Here is a 14,994-nt window from a genome sequence, read left to right as displayed (position 1 = left end):
ATTCAGCATAGAGGTTACCACTGGGGAGGAGCTGGATAAGTAAAGAATACAAAAGTATGGTGTTTTTCTAACTCTTTTCTTTTTAATTGAGTTTATTGGGGTTGCATTGGCTAACAAAACCATGCAGGTCTCAAGTGTACAACTCAACAAAACATTGTCTGCACACAGCATTGTGCACCCATCGCCCAAAGTAAAGTCTCTTTCCGTCCCCGTTATTGACCCCTTTGTATTACTTTGAAAATGTGTTTCATAAATTATTCATAATACATGTAATTTTATATGTATAAAATAATATATTAAAATGTAGAAGGATTGGACATTGAGGAGATCTTGGAAAGAGATAACAGCAGAAGAGCAGGAAGTATATCTTGCTGCCATGTTTTCAGCTGAGTAAATACTCACTTGATTAAATGTATTTCTTTTGTAAGTCCCAACTACAATAACATTTATTTTTTTAAATGTATTTTTTATTGATTTTCAGAGAGGAAGGGAGAGGGAGAGAGGGATAGAAACATCAATGATGAGAACCATTGATCGGCTGCCTCCTGCACACCCCCCACTGGGGATCGAGCCGGCAACCCAGGCATGTGCCCTTGACCGGAATCAAACCCAGGACCCCTCAGTTCCCAGGCAGATGCTCTATCCACTGAGCTAAACCAACCAGGGCATACAATAACATTTAAATTATTAGGTAATAATATGTCCTTTAGAATTACCATACATTTTGGAGTAATATCATTTTAAAAAGTCATATTTTTGTTAAAAATGATTTTCTGAGTATTCATAAGCTAGTAATTTGTATAAAACACATTTTTGATGAAGTAATTTTTATTTTAATTTTATGTAAAAATATCCTGGCACTTACAACTTAGTACTTAAACTCATACTTTAAATAGTCCCTCCCCTTTGGTTTATAACTAGTTCGATAGTATATAGTAACTATTGTTGCGACAAAAAAAAATTTTACAATTTATCATTCCCAGATAAGGTTTCTAAGGTATAGCCTCTCTTTCCATAATATCTTGTCTCAATTGATATGTGCTTTTTGTTTTTAAATGTGGCTTATTTTGAAAGAAATGCTTTCAGAAGAAAACCATGTATGATTAATGCTAACTTGCAAAGATACCCTAAAATTCTGTGGTCTTCTGAACATCACATGTTTAAAAAAAGCTATTTGAGATCATATTGTAGATTTTCCAAAAAAGGCCACAGAGGCTTTTCCTAGTGATGTTATAGAGTTCATCTTGAAAGCAGCTGGGAATATTTAAGGAAATAGTCACAATTTGGAATGTAATTGGATTCTTAGTCATTAGGGTAAAGAACACACCAGAAAACAATCAATATGCCAGGCTTTCTCAGACCCAGGGTGGAAAGTGAATAGTAAATCCAGAAAATAATTCCAGAGGAAAAAAAAATGCCTTATTTGTTTCTTCTACTTACCAAGTATGTTTTAAATTCTAATGGGTCAGCTTCTCCAATGAGTTTACTGGTTCAGTTTATTGGAATGCTAAAAAATATAAGTGATTAAGAGCAGGGAAATGCCCATGTGGAGTATGGTTGGGATCCTTCCTACTCACGTGTGGTCTGCGGACCACATGGGAGCTTGGGGGAAATGCAGAATCTTGGGCCCACCCAGACTTCCTGAGTCAGAATCTTCATTTCCACAAGACCTCCACGTAATTTATGTGCACATTAAATTGAAGGACTCACTGGTGTAGATTAAGTTTATTTTAAATAAAGTTACATAAAAGTCATCTGCTCTTCTTGAGGTCATTAAATTCCACCGAAATGCATATGAATATAACAGGAAGCCTAGAAGGAATTGTTGCTATTTTCTTTTAATTGTTCTTCTAACTTAAAAAAAATAATTCTACTTTTTTTTTCTGGATATCTGTTTTTGGGAACTGGGAAAGCAGGAATTTCCCTTGGGATGAAGGACACATGTGAGATCTTCGAGGACAGTTACTAAACGAATTATTATTCTGTTAAAAATCCTTTTCTGTTTTTCTTTTTCATTTTTATATTTTTTAAAAAAGAACAAAACAAACCCAGTTATCCCAGTAGATACTAACTTTTTAATTTCTGAAGGTTAAGAAGAATTGGGAAGTACCCAGGTAATATGTTGCCATTAGAGTTTACAGATAACCCTTAGAATACTTAGCCTTTCCCTAGTTTCCATATGTCATTCATCAGCAAGGCCTGTCAGTCCTAGCTCCACTGTATTTCTCTGGTTGTTCTCCCTTTCCTCTGAAACCCTTCTCACCCAAATCGCCATCATCTCTCTCCTGGGCCAGTGCATTAGGCTCCTAACTGGTCTCCCTAAGTCACCTCTTGCCTCTCTCTAATCCTTCCCGAAGGGAGATCAGAGGGACCTTTGTAAAGGTAAATCAGACCATCACCTTCCTGACTTAAGGCCTCCCACTGGCTCCTGTACAATGGCCTGATGTCCCAGCATGCAAAGGCCCCAGCTGCCCTCACCACAGAGTATCTCCCTGTTCTCCCTAAGGTGCAACCACACCAGCCTCAAGCCCCCATTCCTGGCCCCTTTCCTGACTCTGGGTCTCTGCACCTGCTCTTCTCACCCCACCCCCAGCACATATACTCTGGCTCTTTCCACATCTGGCTCATTCTTATCCTTCCCCTCAAACTGTTTAGTCCACATTAATAATAAAAATATGCTCTATTCTAATATATAAAGACCAAACTGTTGTGCCCATTCAGCTCAACCTTTAAAATGGCTTTTCTTCTGCCCTAGCTGGTTTGGCTCAGTGGATAGAGCATCTGCCTGTGGACCAAAGGGTCCTGGATTTGATTCCGGTCAAGGGCACGTACCTTGGTTGCAGGCTCCTCCCTGGCCCAGGCCCTGGTCAGGTCATGTGCAGGAGGCAACCAATCGATGTGTTTCTCTCACATCGATGTTTCTCTCTGTTTTTCCCTCTCTCTTCCACTCTCCCTAAAAATCAATGGGGAAGAAAAAAAAAATGCTTTTCTTCTAATGTAAGGATGGTTCCCAGCACACAAACACAGCAGTTACGTTACGAGATCTTTGAAGGAAGGACCTGTTTAGTCAACTGGCACACAGTGGGTACTCAATAAAGACGAATGAATAAATCAGGTTTAATCCATTTTATTCTAAAACTAGAGGCCTGATGCATGAAATTTGTGCAAGGGCCTTGGCCCCGGCCCCCGCCTGCTGCCGCCATGGCCGCTGCTGCAGCTGGGGGGCCTCTGCCGCCTCTGCCTCAGCCCCCACCCGCTGCGGCTTTGTCCGGAAGGAAGGATGTCCAGAAGGACGTCCGGTCTAATTAGCATATTACCCTTTTATTATTATAGATAGAAACACTACCACATGCTTGGTACAAAATAAAAGTGTCTTAGTAAGACAGTAACTACTATTAGGAAATATTTACAAATTGTCTGTTAAGAATAAGTAGAACCTCTGGTGATGGCGCCAGTTGTTGAGCACTGACCGTGATCCAGTTATTTTACATTTGTTACCTTATTTAAACCTTAAAAAAAAAAAAAGGCCTTACAAGGCAAATACTATTAGAATACACATTGTACAGACAGGGGAACTAAGGCTCAGAGTTACATAATTTGCCTAGGTCACAACACTGCTAATGGTAGAGCAAGACTTTGACCTCAAACAATCTGTCGCTCACATTTACCCCTTTAACCACTGTGTTACCCTATCTTCAATTTTTTAAACCACTTTTCAACTTACAGTATGTAGCCTTGGAAAGTCAATAAGGGGGAAAAAGCAATAGGCAGACTTCTACTTCCTAAAAGGAGATATGAGACATAATGAAAGTGCTTGTAATGGCACATATTGAAGCCAAGATGGTGGTTTTTAATAAAACTGAGAAAGGGTGGATTGCTTTCCCACAGAAATTGTGGAAACACAGACGCTGTCCAACCTTAGAAATGTAAAATTGTTCATGTTTTTGATCTCTGGACCAAAGGAAAAACTACAAATTCCACTGTTTGGAACATTTAATGGAAGAGTTTAAAAGGAAACCATTATTATAATCATGGTACTCACCAGCATTATGAGAATCCAAGCTCTGTCAACATTTTCTTTATAAATTCACTATTAGGACTTTCTAACTCATCCAGTATTATTCAGCTAGAGCTTTAAAATCTGAAACGTAAGATCTTAAATTGTGGGTGATATTATTCCAAGAATTAAGGAGGAAAATGGATATCATGTGATACAGATACAATAGAAAAATGTTTGGCTGATGCTGCATTTTAACAGGTATTAGCTGCTTTTTACTTTTTTCCCCCCCCTTGCTTTGGAAGGAGGGTTGATCTGGGATGGAAGGTTGTATTGTCATCTAACCATAAGCAAGATTTTAAAATCTCAGTATGTTATATACAGTTTGATAAACTTAAAAACAAACAAACAAAAAGAAAAAAACACAAGCTGCTGAATCCACTTTCTGAATCTGCACAAAGGCTTGGAATCTCATAAAGAGAGATTACTTTTAAGAACTTTGGCGCTTTGCTTTTACCATAAAAAAATGAAAGAACAGTCATTTCTAATCCTGTCCAGTACATTCCAGCTAAATGGAAGCAAGAAGACACAGAATAAAAGGAACTATTCAGTCATTTCAGAACTTCAACAAACACTGAATTAAATTCCTTTCTCCATAAGGGTTAAAGCTACAGGGATCTGTTATCTATACCCAATGTTGCTGGACATTATTATTTTTTCATCCTCCTTTCTTGAGACGATTTACCTTTAATATGAAATCAAAGATAAAAAAGAAATGTAGCAAACTGTATCATGTGAAGGCAACTGAAATAAACTTTTGTAACAACTCAATCTGGAATTGTAGTTCATGTCACCATTTATCACACTCACAGATCAGAATAAACAGTTTGTAGGATCCCATTAGATCAGTGGTTCTCAACCTTTCTAATGCCGCGACCCTTTAATACATTTGCTCATATTGTGGTGACCCCCAACCATAAAATTATTTTCCTTGCTACTTCATAACTGTAATGTTGCTACTGTTATGAATCGTAATGTAAATATCTGTGTTTTCCGATGGTCTACAGCAGCGGTTCTCAACCTGTGTGTCGTGACCTACAAGTTGAGAACCGCTAGCAGGGTCGCCTAAGATCATCTAAGGCAGTTATGAAGTAGCAAGGAAAATAATTTTATGGTTGGGGGTCACCACAACATGAGGAACTGTATTAAAGGGTCGCGGCATTAGAAAGGTTGAGAACCACTGCATTAGATGCTAAGCCAGAAGAGAACAAATGGAACAATGCAATACATTCAATTCATCATGGCCAATCTACAGTTATGAAATGTGAAGAGACCTAGAAAGACCAGAGCCCTCCCTGATGCTATAAAGTAACAAAGTGAGATGCCCAAGCCCATCCTACTTGACTAGACTCACATAACTGTAATCTTATGCAGCTTCTTTTGCTAATATTTCTAATTATATTTTTTACCTTGATGGATCTTAAAAAAAAGATATAGTCTACATAAAGTTCCAACTTTTAATTCCTCCTGCCTCCTAGGATTACTAAAAACTAGTTGGTTGATTATTAGAGTACAACATAATTTAGATTTATTTTTCTGGTAGGGCCCAATATTCCCCACCAAAAAAAGTCATCGGACTATTTTACCTAACCTAGAATTCTTGCTTCTGGATTTATTTTACCTAGTAAATTTCTGCATCATATATTCACTTAATGAATAATGTCTTATAATAATAGACCCATTTTAAATAAACTGTCCAATAAGTAAGTAAAGTCTTGAAACTATGAAAACTATAGCTCTTTCCACTATTATGCTTCAAATCTTATGATTCATACAAGGTTCTGATGTACCTTTTGGCTACAAGTACATCCTAATATTACTTTTTTTTTAAATGGTTTAAAAGTAAACTCATGTGTCAGCATAATCTAAATATGGAAGGCATCATCTTATAAGTAGAAATGGTGCTAAAATTCTGAAATTAAAAGGTTTACTGTAAGTAAGAAGCCAAAAGTTCAGACACTCAACCAAAGTTGATCCAAACCTCTTGGGTTGGAAATATCACAAAAGCGGGCTTTTCCACGAAATGGCCTGTATTTCCTGTTTTTAGCTAAGCTGGAAGTGCAATAGGAACAATACTTATTATGGCATGTCACTGCTTCTACTTTTGGTCTGAAAACACCAAGCAGAGTCTATGAGTGTGACGAATCAAAAGAAAAAAAGTTGAGTGGAGAGGTGTTCTGGGCTAAGAAAGGGAGAGTTAATGGGAACAGAATTTCCTCACTTGACCACCAGTTAACCATAGCTTGGATGCCCAATGTGCTATGAGTCACAAGCAACTTGCTCCAAAATAACACAAGAACAACTTGGGTTAGATCGTTCCTGAATATACTGTTAATAATATTTCCAGAAAAAAACAAGCAGAAACAGTTATTCAATGGGTCAAATGGTACTCAGGTAACTTTCTTTTTACAGAACAATCTGGAAATGAGATAGCATAAACAACTTGCTAGACAGTCTGATAATGTTATTCAACACATTCATTTAGGAAGTTTTAGCAAAAATCACAGCTCTCATGAACAGGGTTGATAATAACTCTTCACAGGAAGAGTGTGAAATTGCTAAAGACAGAACACACACTGAATTTTCGAAAGCAAAGTCTCAGAAGTTTTGTGGATTGTGGGTATGAAGGTATACTTTGCATTTTCCAAAAGGCCACTAAATGCTGCTGTCTCTAACTTAATTTCCTAACTGATAAACTCAAACTACTAATATTCAACCAGTTCATTAATGTATTTATTGGGTCTTTACAATACTGACTGTACATACTCAATTAAGAAAGAAAATTTTGGAGCTGTTGCTCTTTTCTACTTGACTGCTCTGCGATAAAGGACGGGGTGTAAAGTTGGACAAGGCACAATATCTCAGCACCCTCTTCTAGAACCTGGAAATAGTATCTGCCCCTAAGAAATCAATCCTCAAAGACGAAGAAAACAATCCTATGTAATAAAAGCCTAATATGCTAAGTGTCCAGTCATCCAATCATCCATTCAACCAGTCAAAGCATAATATGCTAATTATATGCTAAAGCCACTCAACCACTCTCTATGACATGCACTGATTACCAGGGGGAAGATGCTCTGACTGGCAGGCTAGCTTGCTGCTGGGGTCTGGCCAATCAGGACTGAGCGAGACAGGTCAGACACGCCCTGAAGCCCTCCCGCGGTCCTTTCCTGGCTGGCCAACTTCCCGCATCCCTCCCCAGCCCTGATCGTGCACCGGCGGGGTCCCTCGGCCTGGCCTGTACCCTCTCGCAATCGGGGACCCATCGGGGGATGTCAGAGAGCCGGTTTCAGCCTGATCCCACAGGCCAGGCCAAGGGACCCCACTGGTGCACAAACTCGTGCACCGGGCCTCTAGTAATAATAATAATAATCTATAATAATAAAAGCATAATATGCTAATTAGACTGGATGTCCTTCCAGACCACCTTCCATACAAAGCCATGGTGGCAGGGGCCAAGGCAGAGGAGGCAGAGGCGGCAGAGACCTCTGGCTGCTGCGGCGGGCGGGGGCCAAGACAGAGGCAGCGGGGGCTGAGCCCCTTGCACGAATTTTGTGATTGGGCCTCTAGTAATAATAATAATAATAATAATAATAATAATAATAATACACAGGAGAAAAAGAAAACAAGTGTTTAAGATCTGCAGCCAGGGCAAGTCAGTCATAGTATACAATGTTGACACTAACCTATAAAGGGAGTTTGTGAGACCCTGCACAAAAGAGTGAAAAGTAAGAACACAAGGAAATGAGACACAGAACAACCTGCTCATCCCTTTGTGGAGGTCTGTCAGTCCTAGCACAAGGAGCAGGCCAAGTAGCCGGTGGTAGGGTGGCACCCTGGCCCTCTAGGGTCTGGTGGTGCAGCAACCCAGTCTTGGCTAAGCAGAAGAGCAGAGGATGCACAGCTCAAACTAGCCCTGGGGCAAGTTCTCCACCAAGACCAGGCTATGAAGCCAAGAAGGGCAAGGGTGAGTAAGGAGCTGTGCCAGAATCACAGGCAGAAAGATGAGGAAAGGGCCTTGGTGGGGGGGAGTAAGGGTGATAGGCCTAGATGTGCTTTCGGTGGGTGCAGTGAATGAGGACCTGCCCTCTAGTCTGAGGCAAAACCCAGCTCTGCTGCGTGCTGTTTGGCTTTGCTCTGTTTCCACGGTTTGACAGTCTCCATTTTGCCGCAGCTCCTGCCTCTCCTCTTTGTTTATACCCCCTGACACTTCCTATGTGTGTTACTTGTGTGAGCCCAGGAGTTTGTAGTCCAGGTCTCAGTAATACTGAATATGAAAACAGTTCATCAAGTGCACATACAGTGGGTTATTATTCATTTCTATGGCTGGGTTAATAATTTAGTCATGTTAGTTAACGGTTAAAAACAGAGAGAGATAAAGTAATAATGGGCCTCTTGTTTGGTGGCAGTCGGCTTCCTTCCTGGAGCCATTCTGTTGGCGGGCTCTGAGACAGGCGTGAGCTGCGCCGTGGAACCACATTCAGGGGACGGTAAAGCCTGGAATAGTGTTGCTGGACTTTAAGTGAACAGACTATGTATGTTTGTTAAACTTCGAGTCCATAACAAAAAGGCTGTGTTTGATCTCTTGAGAAGGGCTTGCCTAGCTGAGGTAATTCTGACACAAAGGAAACTCAAAACTATAGAGAAGCAAAACAAATACATACGGAGTGGCTCTCCTAATTTATAAATTGCAGAACAATGAAACCCTTATAGTGAGTTATTTACTGGGGCAAAGACCATGTCTCATTGGGTTTTATTTCCCAGCATCTAAGCATAATGTCTGGCATATGGTAGGGGTTCTATAAACATTCAGTGAACTGAACTGAACTGAGTTGCTTCATATCCCCACCACTGGTCTCCTTTCATCCGGTTAACAACTGTACTTGACCTTGGCTCAGCCACGACTTCCTCCCTGACCCCCTGACTTGATCAACTCCCCTTAATATTTATACTTATACTGTTATGCACATACCTTCAAAGAATCTATCATAGCTATAATTTTGTATTTGCTTACAAGACTCTGATATAACAATACAAATCATAAACAATTAATTCTGAGGGGTAAGAGCTGTGCCTTTTTGTTTTCCACTCATGCAGTAAATATTGTTTTTGTTGGCACTCGGTAAATATTTGTTAAAGTAGTGAACCAAGAACCCATAATTTTCATGGTTTCCTCTCATTCTAATAATACTCACAAGTCCTCAAAAAATATGAAATAAATTGTCTAGAACAAACTCACATAAGAGTCAGAGATGGGAAAGTTAAGTTTGTGGTGTGGGCCATCCAAGTTAGGAAGAATTTTGATAAAGCGAAAGAAAAATGCAAATATCTTCCATGGGCTTAGAAATTCGGTCTCCATCCTGGAGTATACCATACAAATGTTTATGAAGATATGTTTAATTCTTTTACAGGCATCTCAGGTGTTTTATTGTTTAAAAGAAGAATAAAAAAGCAAAGTCAATTAAGTTGAACCATAAAAGGTCAAAAATTCTCAAATATTGTCAATTTCATATGGCCTAACCTAGCAGACTATGACTAATCTGTCAGACCATGACTAACCTGGCAGACTATGTATATTTGTTTACATAGGTTAGTCACAGGTAAACAATTTTTCCACGGTATTATCCTCTAAACCTTAGGAGTAAAAAAACAAATAAAATAAAAAACTTCTCCCATCCAAATTACAATACTATAGAATATGAGATGTGGTGAATGACAAAGTTATTTTCTGGTTAAAGAAAAAGAAAGAGCAGAAACTGAAACTTAGTCATGTTTAACCTAATATCTAAACATTTATAATAAACCAATATATCCACTATTATTTCAGTCAACTACTTAATGAGTAAAAAAATTCCAGAAGGATTAAGACCAAAAAAAAAAAAAATCCAAGAGGACTGTTGCTTTAATTTATATTGGATCATATTTATGAAGCAACTCGTGTGTGTCAGGCAGCATACTAGTACTTGGCACAAAAGATGCAGCTATAGTCCCAGCTCTCAACTTACAAGCTCAGCCCACATGGCATGGCTCAGTGGTTGAGTGTCGACTTATGAACCAGGAGGTCAGGGTTTGATTCCCACATGCCCAGGTTGCAGGCTCAATCTCCAATGTGGGACTGCATGAGGCAGCCGATCAATGACTCTCTCTCATCATTGATGTTTCCATTTCTCTCTCTCTTCTCTCTGAAATCAATAGAAAAATATATTTTTAAAAAGAAGAACTTACAAGCAATGAAAGAGTCCCCAGTCTGTATCCACACCCTTCACAGCTGCTCTTCCTCCCATTCCATGGGGGAAACTCCTGGCCTCAGGCAGGTTCAGAGTAGATGCTCTCCTCCTGCTAAAGGGAATAACTTCTGTTCACTTGGCCAGAATTCTTAAGGGAAAGTGCTATGTACCAAGTCAGGTTTCAATAAATATTTTCAGAAAAAATTAATTAATCACCCAACTGATATAAGAAGGAGATCTATCTGTAAATGAAGAATTGGACAAGAACACCTACGGCTTGCTTTCAACAAAGGTCACGCTTTCTGACCTGGCCCTGACCGTCTAAGTTCAAGTGTATTTCTTTTTTTTTAACTTTTTTATTCCTCACCTGAGGATATGTTTTTCATTGATTCTAGAAAGAGAAGAATGGAGAGAGAGAGAGAGAGAGAGAGAGAGAGAGAGAGAGAGAGAGAGAAAAGCATCCATCAGTTGCTTCCCATACCCTCCCCAACTGGGGATCCAACCCAGATAAAGAAGACATTTTTATGACTGGGTTAAGTCAGCCTTACCCAAAAGTAAAAGGTCACTTTTCTTCTTTAACTATGTAATATGTGCAGCAGATACTCTGGCTCTGAGAAGGCAGAAGAATCTCAGGTCTGTCACTGTGTGACTTTGAAAAAATGATAGTCTCTTTGTGTCCCTGTTTTTTTATTTATAAAATATTGATAATCATACAGTAATTTTGTGAGGATTAAGTGTGGCAATACATGTAAAGCACTTGGCACAATATCTAGTGTATAGTAAGTGCGTAGCCAATGTTGGTATTATGATTAATATTATCATATTACTTGTAGTAGTAGTATTTCTCTTTCCATGTACTTTTTTATTGGTGAAATCAAGGACCTAGTTAGATTGAAGAGCTCAAAAAAAGTAAAAAAAAAAAGTCTAAGTGCCTTCATTCAATCATTCTACACATATTTATTGAGATTCTGCAAAGTATCTGGACTGACCAACTGACAGAATCAAATGGGTGACTTTCTGGGGTATTGGAAGGGAGAGGGTAGAATTGTGGAAAAACAAGTGAAGTATAAGTTAGTGGGACCAAACTAAGGTCCAAGCCCCGAGGACAGTTAGTGTAAATAAAAGGGGTCAGGTATAGAAGTGAATGTCAATGTCATTGGGCAGCATTAAGTCTTGAAAAATCACATAGACTTTTAACAGGAAGAGAGCCCAAGCTTGAAGAACTTTCTTACCCAGGACTGGACCTTACTTAACCTAGAATGCTAAAGAACAATTCCCCATCTTAAATGAGCATAAATCTCATCAGAGATGATTTAGTGTGTTTTTGTTCAGCATCATAAAAAATCAAAAGATAGAAATCAGTTACGTTGGCAAGAATTATCATCCAAAAGTAAACTGGAGGTCTATTCAGAAATGGAAGTCTAGTACTGAGCTAAGGATGAAAATCAAGCCCAGTGAGGAATGGTGAGGATAATTTCCTAATATTTTGAGCAATAAAATGGGAAAGTAAAAGCAGCTCTTCAGACTGTCGACCTATATCCCAAGTTGCTCAAGGCTGGCCTTACAGGGAGTGAAGTCAGCAGTGGAAGAGCAGCAGTGAATTATCTGAAAGCCCCCAAATTCGTTGAAGTGTCATTATTTGCTGATTGCTTTCCACCAACTTCATATCTGGTGTCCACAGACAGTGGTTCATTGTGAAATGCCAGAATCATCCTGCTAGAAATACACAAGACTCAGGAAACTGCATATGCATTGACTCAAAATGTCCTGTGGTTTTGTTGTTGATTTTGTTTTTCACTAGACCAGAGATTGGGCAAAGGGGAGATGCCTTGTGACCTGTCAGAACTGTGAAGACAATTTGCAAGCTAACACTTAAGTTATAACACTGTCATACTTTTATGGATGCTGGAGGAAGACATGACATACCAGGATCAGAGACAACTGACTTTATTACTCTCAGCAGTAGTGGTAGCCAGAATTTTCTTGCACTAGTTTCTGAAGTACCAATTTTCATAGGGCACAAAGAAAGAGGGCCAGATGTCTCCTGCATAAACATTATAAGAGAGGGATCCTGAGCTTAAGGAACCTGAATCTTTTAGGGCAATCTTTATTGGGCAATAAGCAAGCCTGTCCCTTTCTCTGGAGGGATATACTATCTCCATCTTCCAAGATTGTTCACTCCACAGATATTCTTAAAATGATTGAATGGAATAAAGTCAGTTAGTCCCTCTTCTAACAAGACATAGAGAAACGAGACCCATTCTGAGAACTGTCTCTCAATATGACCTTGACCCTAAAGCACTATGTAGAACATGCTTTAGTGCCTGGTGTCCTATTGGTGGGCATCTTAAATAACTGGATCTACAAAGCCCTTTCTGGTTTAGGATGTCATCTAATCTGGACAAACCACAATTGCACATCCCTAAGAACATTCTCCTGAGCTTGCAAACCACATACAGGTATTCATTTCATCTTTTTTAAGGTCAGTACAAATCCCTAAAATTTTTGTTGTCTACCATTTCCCCTAAGAATTTGGGGATTAATACTGTAAAAGGCTTCTGCAACGTGGAACATCTCTCCTCCACTACCGCTAGAACAGTTTTTAACAGTATACCTATACCTAATATGGGATTTAAGGCTGTCAGAGTCCTACTTTATACTCTAAAAACATTTTAATAATAATGCTCCCTGCATCCACTACCAGTCCATCCAAACCTTCTAAGTAAAGGTGTCAATACTGAATAGTAATAAAGGCATGAGTCTTGGCTTTAATGCTTACTAGCTATTGTCTTGGGTCAGTCACTTATTCCTCTACCTTAGTCTCCTCACTGTGACTTAAGGATAATAACACTCACTCTTCCTACCTCACACAATTTTTTTAAAAGTCACATCTGTGAAAGCAATTTATAATCAAGAAAAAATCATCCCCTCAGAAACTGGGTCATCACAGTGCATTAGCAAAGTTGTGGGGTAATCAGTCATTTGCAATTGGATTCATGTGTTTTTGGGTGTCCAGGGGAAACCTCTTTGCCATCAAAATCTGGGGTGCGGGGGTGACTGGGGTGAAAGGGTAGGGAGGGAGAAAACATAATGTTATTTCTAGGTCTGAAGCCATTCCCAGATACATAAAAAAGCCAATATTGTATAATACCAAACATTGGCTTTTGGTTAATTTTAGTTGAAAATCAGTGAATAGGGAAAAGATAAAATGTGCTCTCCACTTTTCATTAACATCTTTATAAAGCTGCCTTCTATATATTTATCTTTTCCTAAGGCACCAATAAGACTATAGTCAGAGTATATATTATTTTTCCCCAACAGTGTCAGGGTGAATCTACAGGCAGTGCATGGAAGTCTCGAGAAAAATAGTTTAAAACCCATAAAAGATGCATGGCAGTTGGGGAAGCAGTTCTCATGCTGCAAATTACAAAGATTTGGATAAAAAATTCTGCTCTCTGCCTAACTTTCCAGAAATGGAATACCTTATAGACTTTTAATGTAGTAAAAAGGTAAGGAACATAAGCACTGGACAGATAAAAAATGGGAAGCAAGAAAACAGGAGAAAGTGGAGGGGGCAGAGATCTGCTAATGATCCAAATTGTTTTGAAATGAAAACCAAAATAAGAATAAGAAAGAACTAAAACACAGAACTAGTAATCCATTCTCATGGCACTGCATTATTTCCTATAGGAAGAAAACTTGGTCCAGATTATTCCTACTCCCCAGAATTTTACTCTGTTCAGTCACTGTCAAATTTTGACAATAATGCCATTTACAGGAAACAGATTTTCCATTAACATTAAAGTTAAAAGTATCTCTCAATTCCTTAAGTTCCGTTGAAATCTAAATGATTTGCATCAGCAATGGAATTAGGTGTGTCTAAGTATGTTTCCAATAGCATCCAATAGTCCAGAAGAAAGCAATTCATAGAGCTCCTAACTGTGAAATCTCTTTCTGGAGAACAGTGACTTCCGAAGTCGGTATGTGTACTACCTGTCTTTTATGCTCTGTTCTGTTTTCTCTTCTATCCCAGCTTATTTTGACCTGTTTTCTGGTTTATTAAACCCTGGTGTATTCATCTGGCTGTTCAAAACATCCAAAGTTCTTAACGTTAAATATCGTATTTTTCAGTTCAAGGGTATCCATTTGATTAATTTAAACAGATTCCAATCTTCTGTTGAAGTTACCCATCTTTTCATCTCTTTTGTACATCATTTTCTTGATCTTATCAATCAGTTATTTTAAAGTCCCTATTGGATAATTGTAATATCTGAATTGCCTATGGGTTTATTATTGTCTTTTTCCTCTTGGGTTTTGGTTATTTTTTCCTGTTTTATAGCATGCCTTGTAATTTTTTATTGAATGATGAATAGGATGGAGGCTCTGAATGTTATCTTTCTTCTAAAAAAATTAAAATTTTTCTGACATTTAGAAAAAAAAATTCTGGTAGATCATCTGATCCTATCTAGGCTCAATGTAGCGCTCTGTTAGGGCTTGTCTATTTCAGCTTTCCCAGGGTAAGGCACCTACTCCTGGGCTTGACAGACAGTGTCTCCATTGAAAGCCTGCGCTTGTTTACCAATGCCTCTCTACCTTGGCAGTGCCTGGATTCCTCTTTCTTTCTCCCCAGCATTATGTGACTACAAATATCCCAGGTCAGTTATCTGGCCACCCAGATGTCCTTTTGTGCCAGGTGTTGGACGGTCTTTG

General features: G+C 38.9%; 1 long non-coding RNA gene across 5 annotated transcripts in view; it reads right to left on the bottom strand.

The window, feature by feature from the left end:
* LOC307104881 overlaps positions 1-14,994 on the bottom strand; it is a 166,175-nt gene that overhangs the window by 147,501 nt on the left and 3,680 nt on the right. The window contains exon 1 of one of the 5 annotated variants that reach the window (XR_013813947.1): positions 10,283-10,398. The exons of the other annotated variants lie outside the window; for them this stretch is intronic. This is a non-coding gene — a long non-coding RNA (uncharacterized lncRNA). Of the gene's footprint in view, positions 1-10,282; positions 10,399-14,994 lie in introns of those variants that run through there. 5 annotated transcript variants of the gene reach the window in all.

The sequence above is a fragment of the Cnephaeus nilssonii genome (assembly GCF_951640355.1).
Source record: "Cnephaeus nilssonii genome assembly, chromosome: 9".
NCBI classification, from domain to species: Eukaryota; Metazoa; Chordata; class Mammalia; order Chiroptera; family Vespertilionidae; genus Cnephaeus; species Cnephaeus nilssonii.
Note: the sequence above shows the minus strand (reverse complement) of the source record. Positions and strands in the feature narration are given on the sequence as shown.